The 16,460-nt window shown below is 31.1% G+C and overlaps 1 protein-coding gene across 1 annotated transcript in view; it reads left to right on the plus strand.

The window, feature by feature from the left end:
• The first annotated feature begins 6,272 nt into the window (after positions 1 to 6,272).
• Positions 6,273 to 16,460, plus strand: part of LOC126742916 (probable nuclear hormone receptor HR3) — a 221,565-nt gene continuing 211,377 nt past the window's right edge. The window contains exon 1 of the mRNA XM_050449786.1: positions 6,273 to 6,529. The gene's annotated coding sequence lies outside the window, so the exon portion shown is untranslated. The remainder of the gene's footprint in view (positions 6,530 to 16,460) is intronic.

Raw genomic sequence — 16,460 nt, forward strand, 5'->3', positions numbered from 1 at the left:
ACTACATCTCGGATCATAAACACACCATTTTTGAAGTGAGGAAGCGAGGGAATCAGTGGAAACTCAATCATTCTACAGAAATCACAGGGCAATATCTGAAGTCTAGAATCGCCAAAAACACATTTTTTATACGATTTATATGATCATAACCTCATTTCAAGACAATTGTTCTGTCAAGATAAAATCCTCCATGAAGCGGTAGAACAGAAATGTTAAGAAACTGTTCAGCAAGGTAAGATTGATATTTAGCAGATTCAAAAGAACTGGAAATTGGAAAGGATACAGAGAAGCCCTAACCATTAATAAGAAGAAGTTAAGAAACTCCAAAGGGAAATCAGGGAAGCTTTTCTGAGAGGATCTTAAGGACATCCCAGCCACAGCTAGGCTGCACAATGACCTTTTAAAAAGGGGCATGAATGGATAGGAATAGGCACACTGAGAGAGGCGAATGATACTTTTAATAGAATATTAGAGCTTCTTCTTGGAACTGACATTTAAGTGGCATATGTTCATCTAAGGTGACGAAACAAGACGTCAACAAGGTGGTGACCATTGAAAAAGTGTAGTCTGTGAATTCTTTTAGATTGGTATAAACCTTTTAGGTCACCGGGGGCAGGTGGCATCCTTCCGGCATTGTTGTCAAGAGGTTATCGTATCCTTTACGAGAAGATGGACATCTGATCAAGTCTAACATTGGGATATGTTTCGAGAATTTGGAGGGCGGTAGAGTTCATATTTATACCTATAGTTGAGTCCTACAAGCCAATCAGTCTATCCTCTATTATGTTGAAGGCAATTGAGAAATTATCGGACCAGCACATATAGAGGTACTCTCCATGAGTCCATTGCATTGACTTTAATTCGCAATCAGAAGGGCAACTTAACTATTTCGGAATTACACAAAATCCAAGGAAATAGCCCTGGGTGCATTTATGGATATTGAGGACGCCATCGATAATGTGGACTTCCTCGAAATAAGAACAGCACTTTCTAATAGAGGAGTTGTTCCGGCGATAGTAAGGTGGGTCTGCTGTATGCTAAACCAAAGGTCGATTAGAGCCTAAATTGGATGTAGTGGAAAAAAAGGATCTCAGTGCAATTGGATCTAAGGATTCCAGTGTAAGTGCAGTTAAGGGATGCCTACAGGGCGGGGTACTATCTCTCCTTCTATAGTCTGTATTGGTGGATGACCTGGTCAGCCTTCTTAACCGAAAAGAGCATTGGTTATGCAGATCTCTGAACTAATCAGGGGGAACCAGGCAGGGACGGATGCAAGATGCTCTGAATACGATATGCGAATGATGAAGTTTGGAGAGGGACTCTTTAAACCCGACGAAGACGCCTATGGCACACCATTTACCAGGAAAAAGGTGATAAATATTTCCAGTCTTTGGATAAGTGGCGTCGTGAGCTCGTTCTTAGGGAGAGGGAAGGGTGAAATATCTGGGTATCACCTTCAATACAAAACTCACATGGGAATCGCACCTTGAATCAGTACTGGGCAAGGTCACAAGGAACCTTTGGATGGCAAGACAACTACTTGGTCTTTCGTTGTCTGAGGTACAAAATGACCTATTGGATAGATATCCAGATGGTGAGGTCCACCATACCATATGGGGCTCTCGTATAGTGCGGAAAAACTGAGCAGAAAGACTGAGATATATAGACTCACCCTATGTTTAAGGTTCAATAAAAGTTTCCTTTATGAGCAGAACTGACATCATGGTCCAGGATGACGTGATATTGGAATAACAGCAATGGGTTGGTTTACTTAAAAAATTTCCTGTGATTCGACGCTGGGAGAGCGCATCACTGCTTATTAGAGACTAGATGGTCTCTTCAGATTAGTGCTGTCAGAGCTTTTACTAAAAATCTACCGGGACTGAAGAAAGCTCTTACAAAAGTGACAGTTGTTAATCTTACCGCAGAAACTAAGCGCGCTGTCGATAGCATTATTAAATATATAAGTAAATTCGAATGTGTCTCGAAATTTAACGTGAATATTCTCATGAAACAAAAAGCGTGATATTTAGAAGAGAAAGAATGTTCCTCATGAACCTTGTTTAAGGTTCAAAATAATCTGAAAGGAAATTTGAGATATATTGAACTTTTTATTTAAAAGGGTCCAAAATGAGAGTCTTTAAGTGAGCCCTCATTTCAAAGTTCTTAATCTCGAATTCAAATTTAAATATTTTCATGAAACAAAATTCATAATATTTATTAGGGTTGCTCACAAATAATTTTATGTAAGGTTTAAAGTTGTCCAAGCAAACATTTTAGAAATATTGGTCTTTTTATACAATAGGGTCCAAGAGCAAAATCTGACCTTTACTGTGACCACCTACTTCAAATTCCAATATCCAAGAAACTCCTAAGACTATTCTCATGAAACAAAAACCATGATGTTCAAAATAATGTTCCTTACAAATGTGATAGGGTTCAAGATTCTCACAGCAATCAATTATGTTAGTTTAATTTTACAAAGAAAAGAGGCAACGATTGACGTCTAGGTAAAAAATCTGGAAAGCCTCATAGCCGATGTACAATCATTACGCAGCCAAAGGGGTTTAATTTTGGGAAAAGTTTGCCAGATACTTCGTTAACATAGCCATCAAGTCAGTATCTGTCGAGATGGAAAGAGAAGTCGATTGAACACTTGATTGCAAATTGTGGACCACTTGGCCATAGGAGATACTGGATTCTACATAATTATATATACGCTAAGTGAAGAGGATATGCTCACATCTAATGAAAGCTCTGTGCCTGTTCACGAATATATTGGATATATTGGCACAGGGGAAGTACAATAGATCAACAATGGTTCTAATGCAAAGGGCAACCCTAGGCCAGATTACAGAAAAGTTTTTTTCAGGGGATAAGCAAAATGCAACTCTCTACTAACGAGAAGATCGAGAAAAAGAAAAACAAAAGATCAATGGGTAAATAAAGATACTTCGGTCATCCTCTTTTTTTATTCCTGATGATGGACATAGTATATGTCCGAAACATGTAGGATTAATATTTTAAATAAATTTAGTGGAGGGTGACCGAAGTATGTTTAATTACCCATTGATCTATTAAGTCCACTGCATGAATTAAAAACTACTTCTTCAACTTTAAAGACAAAAGAGATCATAAGCCACGACAAAATAAAGAAGGAAGAAAAAAAAACATGAAGAAGAAAGAGAAAAAATAAAATAAAAAGAAACAAATAAAATCACAAAGCACAATGTGATTTTGATGATAACTATTAAATGACTTCTTTCTTGTGGTAGAGGTCATTCTGTATAATAACTTTGTTGCTTCGATGCCTTCTATATACAGGGTGTCCGAGAGAAAAATAGTCCACCCTGAAAATCTTGAAAAATACATTGTTTAATCAAAAACGACCGAATACGTCAAATTTAATGTTGAGTGGCAGATTTATTGACAGAAAATGCATTTTTCTGACGTCACTCTCCAGAGCCCTTAAGTCCATTTTTTTTTAATAGGAACAGGAGTCGAGTGATACCTTGACTGAAAAGTAATTTTACGTGTGACATATCTGTGGTGTCTCAGAAGTAATTGTGTACTATAGCCGTGTGAGCCTTGATCGGCGTCTCAGACTTATATAAGTAATATGGAACTGAAAGAGCGCGGCCGTAACTGTCTGACACTAGTTTTGGTTTTTGAATTTGAGATTTGAAAGTGGATCTTCATGGTTTCAAAAATAAGTCATTTATAAAAATGTATAGAAAATAAAAAAATTTTCATTAAAATACAGCATAAAAGCAAAAAAGCTAAAAATTTAACAAAAACATCCAAATTCAAACATTATAAATTATTTGGTACAGTTATCTACCTGACAAAAGCATCCAGATTCTCTTTAAAGCTTTTGATAACAAATGACACATCGACGTCTGTTACCAACATCTTCCAAGGAATGTTGACGCCTTAGAAAGTTAAAAGGCTTTCAATGTTCTAAGGTTGACGCTCTTCCAAAGCAACATTTTGCCTGGATTGCTCAATATCATATACCTAAGAGACTGTTTACGATCTCCTGCTTGATTTTTGTGATTTGAGCCTTCCTGAGATTTTTGTTAACAATTTGCTTAGGATTAATTGTTTAATTTGATCGAAGAGTGAGCTAACCAACTAAGTGAGTCTTCCTGGCAAGTAGAGCATATGCCAAAACCACACTTGTATAATAGTTATCTGTAAAAATAATACGTCCTTTGTCAAGTAAGTCATTTGCAAGAATGAGTACTACTTTTTGTGATGAAGATTGGCCCTGTACCCGATCTTGCCCACAATAAATCAACATACTGTAAGTATATCCCTTTTCGATGCACAGCTTATAAAGTTTTATTTAGAACTTGTGTTTTATATAGAACTTGTGCATTTGAAGGAAAAAGGATGCTTAATTCGGATGCTACGTATGACTCTGATTCACTAAATGACAGGCTCAGGCATAATAAAGTAAATATTTATTTGTAAATTTAAATAAACCATAAAAATATTGTAAATATTTATGTGAGACGCAACATTTGTTACACACGGCCATTGATTTAAGTTTTATGTGTTGAGGCCGCATGACCATTCGAAGAGTCTCATAAAAAAATTACCAAAAAGTTTCTAATTACATTTTTTTTTGTAAAATAAAATATTAATGAGTCTTCTAGAATAAAAGAAAAAAAAAGTTTGCCGGAGGGTCTGATTACGGCAGTCAACGTGTTAATCTAGTCCTGGTGGTATTGATAACAATGGTTTAGACACTGCAGGAAGGAATTGAGTTAGTAGGTCTTCATTATTAATAAAATAAGCCTGCTCGAGCAGCAGCACGTGCTTTTAATGGTAATCATCTGGATAAAAGGGTAAGTCATCCTTACGTAATATATTTGATAAGGAAGTTTTAAAAAATAGGGCCAGTACAAAACAGTGTCTAAATGTACCGTTCACAAAATTTTAAAATTGCACTAATATCAGGCCTACAAAATCAAACTAGTATATGAAGTGAATGAAGATCATTTTGATTGACGTGTACAAATTTGTGAGTACTTTAGTGTTGTACAATGTCTGTTTCTCGCATGAATCCTCCTTTCATTTACATGGTGAAGTCAATAGACACACTGTCGATACTGGAGCGTCACTATTTCTTATTTAGTTTGAGAAACACATACGCAGCGACCTTAAAAACTTAGTGTATGAGCTAGTATCCTGGGAGATTATATTGAGGGACCTTTTTTTATTATTATAAATCTTCATGCTGAAAATAAGTTGGACCTTCTGCAGGACGCCATCAATCCCAGAATGACTAAGTTACTTGAACAATATAATAACCTACTAGAAAATGAAGTGGTGTTTTTTATGCTGTTTTCGTTCGTCATTTTTTGAACAACGTATTTCCAGGACGATGGATTGGCTGAAGAGGTACCGTAGAATGGCCTGCTCGATTTCCCGATTTTACCTCTTTGGATTTTTTTATAGGGTCATCTAAAAGTCTTTGCCATAAAGCCTGACTCTCTTGAAGACCTTATAATACGTAATAAAATTGTTAACGAATGTCAGTTAATAACGTAGAAGTTTTAAACAACAATCGTATTTTTGTATGGAGATTAACGGAGATCATTTTCAACATCTAATAAAATGTTTTTTTTTGTATCCATATTATTCATATTTTTTGAGAATGAATTGATAAATTAAAAGAGGGCTATGTAGAGAATAAAATTACCTTTAATTCAAGGTTTTACAAGGATCCTTATTCCGATTTAAAAAAAATGATATAGAGGCTCTGGGGGTGAGGGGATGATATCAAAGAAACGCAATTTCAAGCATAAAGAAGGAGAAAGAAAAGAATATAAATGAACCTCTTTCTTATGGTGGAGATCATTCTTTGTAATAACTTTGTTGCTCTAATTTCTTCTATTTATAGAATATTCTTGTAGTCTATATTCTCTATAGTTTTTAAGAGAATATAAAGCAAAATTCAACCCTCCATCAAAAAGAAGAAGATAAAATAAAAGAAAAACCAGAAGAATCAGAAAAGTATGATGTGATTGTTGATGATGATGATGATGATTCCAACGGCTCTTTACTGCTGTACCCGTTGATGTGACGTAACGGCCCTGCCGGTCGTCGCATACATACACACAGTCCTGCTATGAGCTAACTGGTCTTGTACCGCTAACCAAGGAGGACCCGTTAGATGGTCGACGACGGACCGTGGTGCCAATGACCCTTGGTAGTGTTGCCTGTTCCTCACCTGGTCTCAGTCACGGACGTAACATCAACAACGCGCAACAACAACAGGTGCCGCTCCTGCTGCTGCCCTGTCTTTTTTTCATCCCTTAATTGTTACGTAAGCCACCCTTGAGTTGAGGTTGCCCCGGAACCGTGAAATTTTAAGCGTGACGCGTCCGGACCTGGAAATCCGGGAATCCGGCCACGCGGTGGCGGTCGCATTCGATTCGTAGTGTTTTGGTTTCTTTTTTCTTTTCTAACCGTTTTTTTTTTGACACTTGAGTTTGGATTAACGCAATTAAATTTGAAGGTAAGGATATTTTAAAAAATGTTTTATTCTGTATATTAAAATGGTGAACTTAGTTTTTTTCGTATATTCATAGCAACTTTCTGGCATGAAATTGGATAAATTGTTAATATTATAACTAAAAGTGATGCATTTATTAAGAAAGGAGATTTTGCACCATTGAGGTCCTCCGTCCCTTTCTGAGTCTAAAACCTTTTTAGGACTCTTCGAATATTTCAATAAAAACATTTTTAATGCTGCCAAATAAATAATTTCAAAATATTTCAAAATAGAATTTTTTTAATGAATTAATCTCATTGACTACGAGGCACCATTTTTATAGATCAATTGAATTATACCATTTATAAAAAAAACCGATCTACACTCACTTGAAACTACAGACCAATAAGCATACTACCAAGTTTCTCAAAAGTCTTAACAGTAGGGAGGAAAACTTCAAAAAGGTTGTAAGAAAAGAAGAGACTTTATTGAGAAAGGTAAATAGCAGGTTCACAGAAAGTAAACTCATCTTGAATAAAGAAAATACCAACATAGTTATTAATAATACAGAAACCCACTAGCTTGCTTGTTCCTAATGACGAAGTGAACATGGTAAAAAACACTAAGTTTCCTAAATATCTCGAATCTTGTAAAGGGGTTTTTAGTAATCAAGGCATTATAACAGTATATGCACTTTGTAAAATGGAATCCGTAATTTTCTTTTTAAATCACAAAGAATATTTTGAATTAAGAATGTTCCATATATATAACATAAGAACAGTAAATGTTAACCAACCAATACATTGTCTTAACAGGAAAGAGTGCGTATTATGTGTGTCTTCACTTATTTAATAATTTACCAATCAATAGTGGTAGCCCATTTCAGATAAAAAATTCTTTAAAACCAAGGTGAATCAGCTTTTAATAGAATTGGAACCATATTATGGTTTGAATGACTATTTTATTTGTCTATTTTTAACGCTATTTCATTTGTGTTGGAACTCTCTCTTTAGTATATATATTGTGACACAATTAGAAATAAACAGTTTTTGAACATTCAACTTTTTTGGCATTTCCAGAAGATCCAATAAAATTTTACTAGTACTTTTTAAGTACTTTTTAATGATCATTATTTAGATATTTCGTAAATCGTTAGATAAGACATTCCAGGAATGTATTGTTTTTAATAACACATCATAGGATTTTTAAAGGATATCCCAGAAATGTTCTGAGTGGAAAAGAATATAATCGTAGAATATTCTTGACATAACAGGGAGCATATTATTAAATACAAGTAAAAATTGACGTACAGTATTTGAGACAATTAACATAAAACTAATTTCTTGAGATACCTTGTAAATCAAAATATGGTTGGTTTTCAGCAATTTAAATAATTTTTTTACCCTTGTCTCTATCAACCACATAATTATATGTTATTTTATTATTATCAAAGAAACTCAATAAAACAACCGAATATATTTACAAAAATACTAATAAATTAAAATAACTTAACGAATACACTTAATGCTGATTTAGTTTTTCAACATGAGAACTCGTACTATTTTTTAGATATTCTCGGTACCAGATAATAGTGGAAATACTATAGAAACATATTATAGTTTTGGCGTTTTTGGCTGCTTTTTAATGATGTGAGAATCAGCCATTTGAATAATTTATTTATCCTTGCCTCTCGCAACCTGAAATAAACATATATTTATATGTACCCTTTTATTTTTAAAAGAAAGTCAATAATTCAACTAAATATATTTACAAAAATATAAAGAAACTAAAATAATTAACTTGATGCTAAACTTATTTAAGGCTCATTTAATTTTCGAACATAAGAATTCGTACTACTCTTTGGATACTCTCGGTACCAGACGGTAGTGGGAATGCTGTAAGAGCATATTATAGTCCGGGCCTTTTTAATAGATTAAAAATAAATATTTAAGTGTAATTAACTCATAAAAATCGTATAATTACTAAACAAGGAGAGGTAAACGTTATTGAACATTTTAAAACACGTACGTAGCTTCTTAAATTGCTGTGAACTTATAATAATAATAATAATAACTAAAGAGGAATTTCTTTACACATTCTACATTTTTACTGTATTCCGACTACAAACAGAAAATGCTATTTTATAACAATTTTTTTACAATACGAATGGGCCAAAAGGTGATTCTTTTGCATTTTCAACGACTAAACAACAATTAAATTAAAATCAATTCATATAAAATCTATCGGGGAAAAAGTTGCTTACTTAAATGAAATTTCCATTTCTCATAATAATTCTTGCAATTAAATGAGTAATAATGCTTTCGTTACTTTTTCTCGACGCTTAGGCTAGCAAAAAATTCATTCATTCAGTCAACTTAGTCGTTTAATCGCTTAATTAAATATGAACAAGAATATTTTTAATGTGGTAAAACAAAAATGCCAAATTTGATAATTCATCTTAGTTGCAAGTATTTTTTTCTTTTCATCCCTAAGTTAGTAATCTAGTTATTCATATTATTGGTATCGAAAGTTTGACTTTTGTTGACGTACTTAAGCAGTGCGAATATTAAAATTTCTACCCAGTTAAAATATCTGTCATTTACGAACCTATAAGTTCTATTTATTTGGAACAAATAGTCTCAATATTCCTCTGACGAATTAAAATCCATTATTTTCAAGGTATATTTTTGATACATTTAATTATAACGCATCTTAATTGAATCTTATCTTATGTCGACAAAAGTTAATAAGTAAATATGAAAATTTCGGTATTCTATATTGGCATCCTCAGATGCTTAAAAATAAATAAGCATTATAAAATAATTAGATGGAGCTATCACAATCACACTTTTTTTTATTATTTTCTTTTAAATTTGATTAATATGATAAGGACAAAACAATCTAATTTGTTTCTCTAAAAATTAATGAATTTTCAGTGTTTGATAGCCTACTAATTTTTAATGACACCAACATTTTTCTTGTTCAAAAGTAAATTAATAAAAGGAAAATTCAAAATAACAAAAAATTAATTTTTTTAAACTCGTCTTTACTGAATTTGATTTTAGAAAGAATTTGTAAAATAAATAAAAAATTTAATGAGTAAAATTCTTTTGATTATTATTGTAAAAAAATTAGTTAAATTGTTTGTAGATTAAAAAAATAAATAAAAATGTAAATTTTAATTAGAATTTTTTTTAAATAATATTTTTTTAAATGCTTATTAGGGAAAATTGGAAATTTCGTTGTATAATTCTATTAATAAAAAATCTAATATTTTAAAGGTTTTGCTTAAAGATTTCAATTATTTATGTTCCAAGATACATACAATTTTTCTAATCTAATCTGAAGTCTTATTGATTGTTTGCTCTTTCATATAAATTCATGCAATAAAGGTGAGTAAAAACTCCCTCGTTATTTCCTTGGTAGCTAAAATATCAAAAAATTCATTTGGACAACTTGGAAGGCTTAAGTATAATTTTTATTCAGTCGCCTAATTAAACATGGTTAAAAATATAATTTAAGTGACAAAACAAATTTGTCGATTCTAACCTATTTTTCCTTTTTATACATTGAAAATCATGCGTGTTTTATGTTAGTTTTATTGTATAATAGTTTGATCTTTTTTTTAAAATATTTATGTATAAGCTAGCAATCTTTTAATCTTTTTATTCAGTTTCCTTGTACCTTAATTATATTGATCCAGTAAGCACTCCTACATTCAATTACTGTTCTGGTGTTTGTATGACTAATAAAGACACTAATAAATAAATAAGGCTTATTATTACTTCAGCTAAACTTATATGACTATATTCGTTTATCTTCTTGCAATTTGAATGGAATAACTTGTATTTCAGACTTTTAACATGAACGATTTCTTCCTCTAAAGTTCAAGCTGTAAACTCCGTCAACAAAATTAATGTTTATTTTATTTTTAATTTTTTCTAATGTTTTTGCCTTAGGATGGGATTATGTTTTATGAACAGCCCTATTTTTATACAGGTAACAATTATTGTCAAAGAAAATTATTGCTTTTAGTTCAGTTGAAGATCGGTAATATACTATTAATTAACCTTAAGTTTAAATTTCAATATTCCTTTGACAAGATAAAATTCGGAATTTTCATGGTATATTGTTGATACATTTGAGTAAAATGAATCCTAATTGACCCAATCTAGAAGATGATGTTAATAGTATTCTAGTTATATTTTGTTTTGACGAAAGTTAATATGTAAAAATGAAAGATGCTCAGATGCTAAGAAATATTTAAGCAACTGTGGGAGAACAAGATTTTATAATTAGATCTTTTCTAATATTTTTTTAAATTGATTGAAAATTACAAATACTAGAAAAATAATTCTAAATTATAATATTTTATAATTAAAATGCTATTGAATTAATTAACTTAAGTAAAAAAAAAATTAAAAATGTAGGCAAATTATTACAAAAACCACAAATTTTGCTTAATAATAATAAAGATTTTTCTTAATAATAATATATTTTTTTAAATTTTAAATTTTGCTTGTTTAAATTCCTAAATAGGAATTTCTCATACAAAAATTACATTATAATTCTTAATTTATAAAATTAACTTAAAATTTTTGCTTAAAGCTTTTAAATTACAAATGTATAAAATTAAAAAATTTAGTTCTGAAAAAGAAATTCTGACCTGAAATGAAATTTTGGATTTGTCGATTCACCTTATTCAGCTTTTTTTCAGTATTATTCTTCTTAGGCTATTAATTCATATAACTGTCAACAAATTTTTTTATTTTTTCAAAAGTTTGCTTTTGTTGCTGCATAGCACGAAAATGTACTATTCATACCCAGTTAAATAAAGGTAAGCTCTCTTACTCATGTTTTTTCTTCTTATCCTGACAGCATTGTAAAAAAGCTGAAAATGGTGTTGAATTAATTCAGAATATACCGCTATTAATATTCCAGGATAACCAAGTGTCGATAAAATCTAATATGTTTATAGTTTGACATCATCAGATGCTAAAAAATAAATAATTGTAAGAGATGAAGCTATTGCAATAGGGCTTTTTCCTATTTTCTTTTCTTTCAAAATTGATTAATAGGACAAGGACAAAACTATCTAATTTCTTTCTTATGCAATACAGAATGTCCAAATCCTTTTAGATCTTAAATGTATCGAAAAAAATAAAATTTTTATTATTAGTCGAATTTTAATTCATAATATTACTGTTCTATAAAAATTTGATTATTAGAAACTTATAAATCAATCAATGATCAATAGTTTATTGACTTTTTAATGATACAAACTGCTTTTTGTTTCAAAGGAAAAAATCGCAAATTTACAAACAGAAAATTTACAAGGAATTAAAAAAATAAATTTTGAAAATTCGTCTTTTATTAATTTTGACTAAGGAAAAATTGTGCAAAATTAACGAAAAATAAGATGTTTTTAATTTAATTTTTTTAAAAACTAATTAAAGAAAATTAAAAATTTTACTTGTTTTATAAATGTGGATTTTTTTATATATAATTTATATAGTCTTAATATAATTCTATTAATAAAAAATCAAATAATCTAAAGACCTTAAAACCTCAATCAATTAGATCAAAATTAAAAAGTCCAAAACCCATGAAAATTATAATTTTCTTTAAAATTTTATTGATCGATTGATTTTTCTTAGGAGTTCCTAAAACCTATTTAAAGAAAACCTTTGTCATTGTTTAAAATTTTGAAATCATTAGACTTCAAGAATTTTTAATCGTTAGAGAATAAAGAATTGATAGAGGAATTACAATTCATAAAGACCTCTTCTGCTTGTAAAAAAACCAAAAAAATTTCAAAGTACTTATTTGTTTTAGGTCTGTTTGTATAAAGCCAGTGCAGAAAGAAATTTGCCGTTAAGTCATATGATTTCCTTATGAAATTTCACATTTCTTAGTGTATGTATTTATTTTGGCGCTCTCTTTCTATGTTTAAGAAGAGAATTTAGAACCTTAATTTTAATTAACAACACTAATTTGAAACCTTTTTAGTTTAGTATACCTAAAAACTTTGTAATTTGTGGATGTTCCTTTATGTTTTAGCATGTTAACGTTCTATTCATTTTAATATATAAAAAAAATACTGTGTTATTCACTGGGTTAAGCTAAAAAAAACTTAAACCATTAAATTACAATTACGTCAATACCAAAGGAACAATTTAACTTAACTTAAACAGAAAGAAAATTACGAACCCTTTAACATTCGTAATCAAGATTCGGCTGAAATTCACGCAAACCGCTCCTGGGGCCAACGTCCTCTTCGTGAACCCGAAATTCCTTTTTGCAAATTTCCTTCCATCCAGCTGTAGTAGTGGACAAAAAACGCTTGATAATAAAACCGATGTCAAATAAGATACGGTTAAACGGTTTTATCAAACATTTTCAGGGGTCGTTCACACCGTGGTTTTTCTTTAATTTCGAACCGGTATTGCGTGTGATAAGAAACATTGGTACGATGTTTTATAAAGAGATTTATAAAGATAATAAATATGAAGAATTTACCATATACAGTGGATTTCCATTTTGTATATAGAAAGCTGAGCAGCTGATACTCCATTAATCTCCCGCAGGGGACCTCAATAAGTTTTTAGTTTGGCTTAAAGGAGCGTTGAACTCAATAAAATCATAGATGGGATAATAAATAGTCTTCGTAGTGATTTATTAAGTAATTCCTGTATGTATGTTTTATTTTTAAAAATTCATATAAGAAAGAATAACATATTAATTGTTTATAAAGTACTTTTAGCCTCCTACAAGAAAGCAATAATTGCATTACATTTTTTTATGTATTGTATTTTATTTCTAATGCATGAATTTCCTAAAGAAAGAGTTTTTATAGATAAACCTTGGAAATGATGAAAACCTTGAAATGAAAATATGAATGAACGTGACTTCTTGCTCCATAAACTATAGAGTAATAAAGTCAAAATCAGATATGGATTTTTTGACTAAAAAATCACATGGTGTCAAATCTGGTAAAACAGATGGTTGTAACTGTTCTAATTATTTAAATAAATAAGATGATTTAAAATGAAAAACTATGAGTGAAATGAATAGTTATCTTTTGGAAAAGAAAAAAGTCACATAGATCTAAATCTAAAAAATAAAGAAAGAGCTCAAAAATTTAGAATTTCTAGTAATTCAGCTGAATAAAACGACATGTCCAAAGATGTTTCAAAATAATGAATAAGAAAAAGATAAAAAAATTTATCATAAAGTAATAAAATCATACTCATATTTGGAGCTGTCATGGAACCAAATCTAAAACATAAGATAGTTGTGATCTTTCTTATCATTCAACAGAGTGAGATGAACTGAATAAGAAATTATAAGTGAATGTTTATATCTTTTAAGAAGGAAAAAAGTTACATGAGCCAAATCTGGATAAAAGCATGGAAGCTCTAAAGTTATAACTCTTGTAGTTCACGTCAGTAAAATGAAATATCCAAAACTGTTTCAGAGCAAAAAAATACAAAAGGTGGACAAAATACGTCAAATAATGAAAAAATTAAAATTAGATTGGGATCTGTTTTAACATGTTTTTTGACTTTAAAAACGAAAATATCACATGGAGCTGAATCTGGAAAATGAAAGGGTTGTGACTTTTCTAATCATTTGACTGAGTGAGATGTACTGAAATAAAAAACTATGAGTGGAATGAACGGTTTTAGTTCTGGGGAAGGCAAAAAGTCACATCTGGAGCCTTATTTGAAAGCTCTAGAGTCATGTACTTGTAGTAATTTAGCTAAGTGAAATGTCCAAAGATGTTTTAGAATAACGAATGACAAAATCATCATAAAATAGTTAAATCAAAATGAAGAAAACGAAGGATGGTGACCTTTCTCACCATTTATCCAAGTGAGATGAACGGAAATGAAAAACTAAGAGTGAAATAAAAGGTCTTATCTTTTGAAAAGGAAAAAGTCATTTAGAGCTAACTCTCGAAAATTAAAGTATTGAGACCTTTCTAATTATTTATCTAAGTAAGATGAACTGAAATGAGAAACTATGACTGAAATGAACAAGATTTTTTTATGAAGGAAGAAAGTCACATAAAGCCAAATCTGAAAAATAAGGTGGAGGCTCTAAAGTTATGACCTTCTGGTAATTCAGTTCAGTGAGATGAGCTGTTCAAAGATAAATCAAAATAATGAATAAAAAAAAATTAAAAAATTTATCATAAAGGAATAGAATCACAATCAGATTCGAATCCGTTTTAGCATGTTTTTTGTTTGTTTCTGACTTTAAGAAGCCTTTAAGATAAAAACAATCACATGGCGCGGAATCTGGAAAATAAAATGGTTGTGACGTTTTTTAATCATTTAACTGAGATGAGCTGAAATAAGAAAACAGTGAATGAAAAATCTGATTCAGATCTGATGAGATAGAGAAAGCTAAAAAAAAAACTAATTTAGCACTAATATATAAAAATATACAGGGTGATTTTCAACCTATGCGCATAAACTTGGGAAATGGCAGATGAAGATCAATAATGAGTAATAATGAGAAAAAAATGTAGTAAAATATTTTTGGGTTCCGAAATAAAGTTAAACTAATGTCAAGAGAACGTGTATCAGACGAACTTATTTTGTGTATTAATAACTGATAGTAAACAAGTCATAATATTTAGAATTTGTTGTTTGGAATCTTTAGCAGGACTTAGTTTGTTGGTGGCTGTGATCGTTTTCGATCGTTATTTGCACACGAACAAACTAAAAGCGTCAAATGTAATGGCGCACATTTTTACAAACGAAGAACTTGTCGACATGGTTTTGGTTTACGGAGAAACGCATCAGAATGCAGTGGCAGCAGCTGATCTGTATGCCCAAAGATTTCCCCGAAGATATCACCCGAGACGTGGGGCTTTCTTACGTGTTATTCAACGGGGTAGAGAAATTGGCAATTTGCGGCCGCGGCCTGGACAAGATGGAGGAGCTATTAGACCTAGGCACATTCTAAATCTGGAGGAGGATATTTTAGAAGTTATCGAAGAACAACCTGGAATTAGCACTAGGACAATTGCAGCGCGATTTGGAATATCGCAATCTACAAGTTGGCAAATTTTAAGGCACGAGTTGCTGTACCCGTTTCATGTGCAGAGGGTACAAGCCCTACTTCTAAGAGATTTGCCGCTTCGAGTACACTTTTGTGAGTGGTTGTTACATCACCAGCAGTTAAGCCCAAACTTTACCATGAACATTTTAGTTACGGATGAGACAAATTTTACGCGCAATGGAATTTTCAACTTTCATAACACTCATTACTGGGCTTTGGAAAATCCGCATAGTACACGGAGAACATACTTTCAACAACATTTTTCTCTAAATGTATGGGCTGGAATTCTGAACGGGATGCTCATCGGACCTTTTTTTCTGGAAAATCGTTTGACAGGTGCTCGGTATTTAGAATTTTTGCGCAACAATTTACCAGTGCTCCTTGAACATGTGAATCTCAACGTTAGGCAGAACATGTGGTTTCTTCATAATGGTGCTTCATCACATTTTTCACGACCAGTGCGACAACATTTAGATCGTGTGTTTCCCGGACGCGATGGTCCAGTTGAGTGGCCCCCTCGCTCGCCTGACCTTAATCCATTAGACTTTTATACAGTTGCTTTAAATTAGTTTAACAGTTGCTTTAAATTAGTTTAAATTAAACACGTTAAAAAATACACGTTTTTTATTTTAAAAAATATGGATATCTCCAAAACTCAAAATATTTTAATACATTTTTTTTTTCATTATTACTCATTATTACTCATCAGCTATCATTTCCCAAGTTTATGCGCATAAGTTGAAAATCACCCTATATAAGAAACTACAAGAAAGGGGGCAACTAACTTTTCAATAAAACTGTATCACAGGAATGTTTGAAAGAATTTATTATAAAATGATTAATTCAGAATAAAAATATTTGTGTAACATGTTCCTGACTTTAT

The sequence above is a fragment of the Anthonomus grandis genome, chromosome 12 (assembly GCF_022605725.1).
Source record: "Anthonomus grandis grandis chromosome 12, icAntGran1.3, whole genome shotgun sequence".
Classification (NCBI taxonomy): domain Eukaryota; kingdom Metazoa; phylum Arthropoda; class Insecta; order Coleoptera; family Curculionidae; genus Anthonomus; species Anthonomus grandis.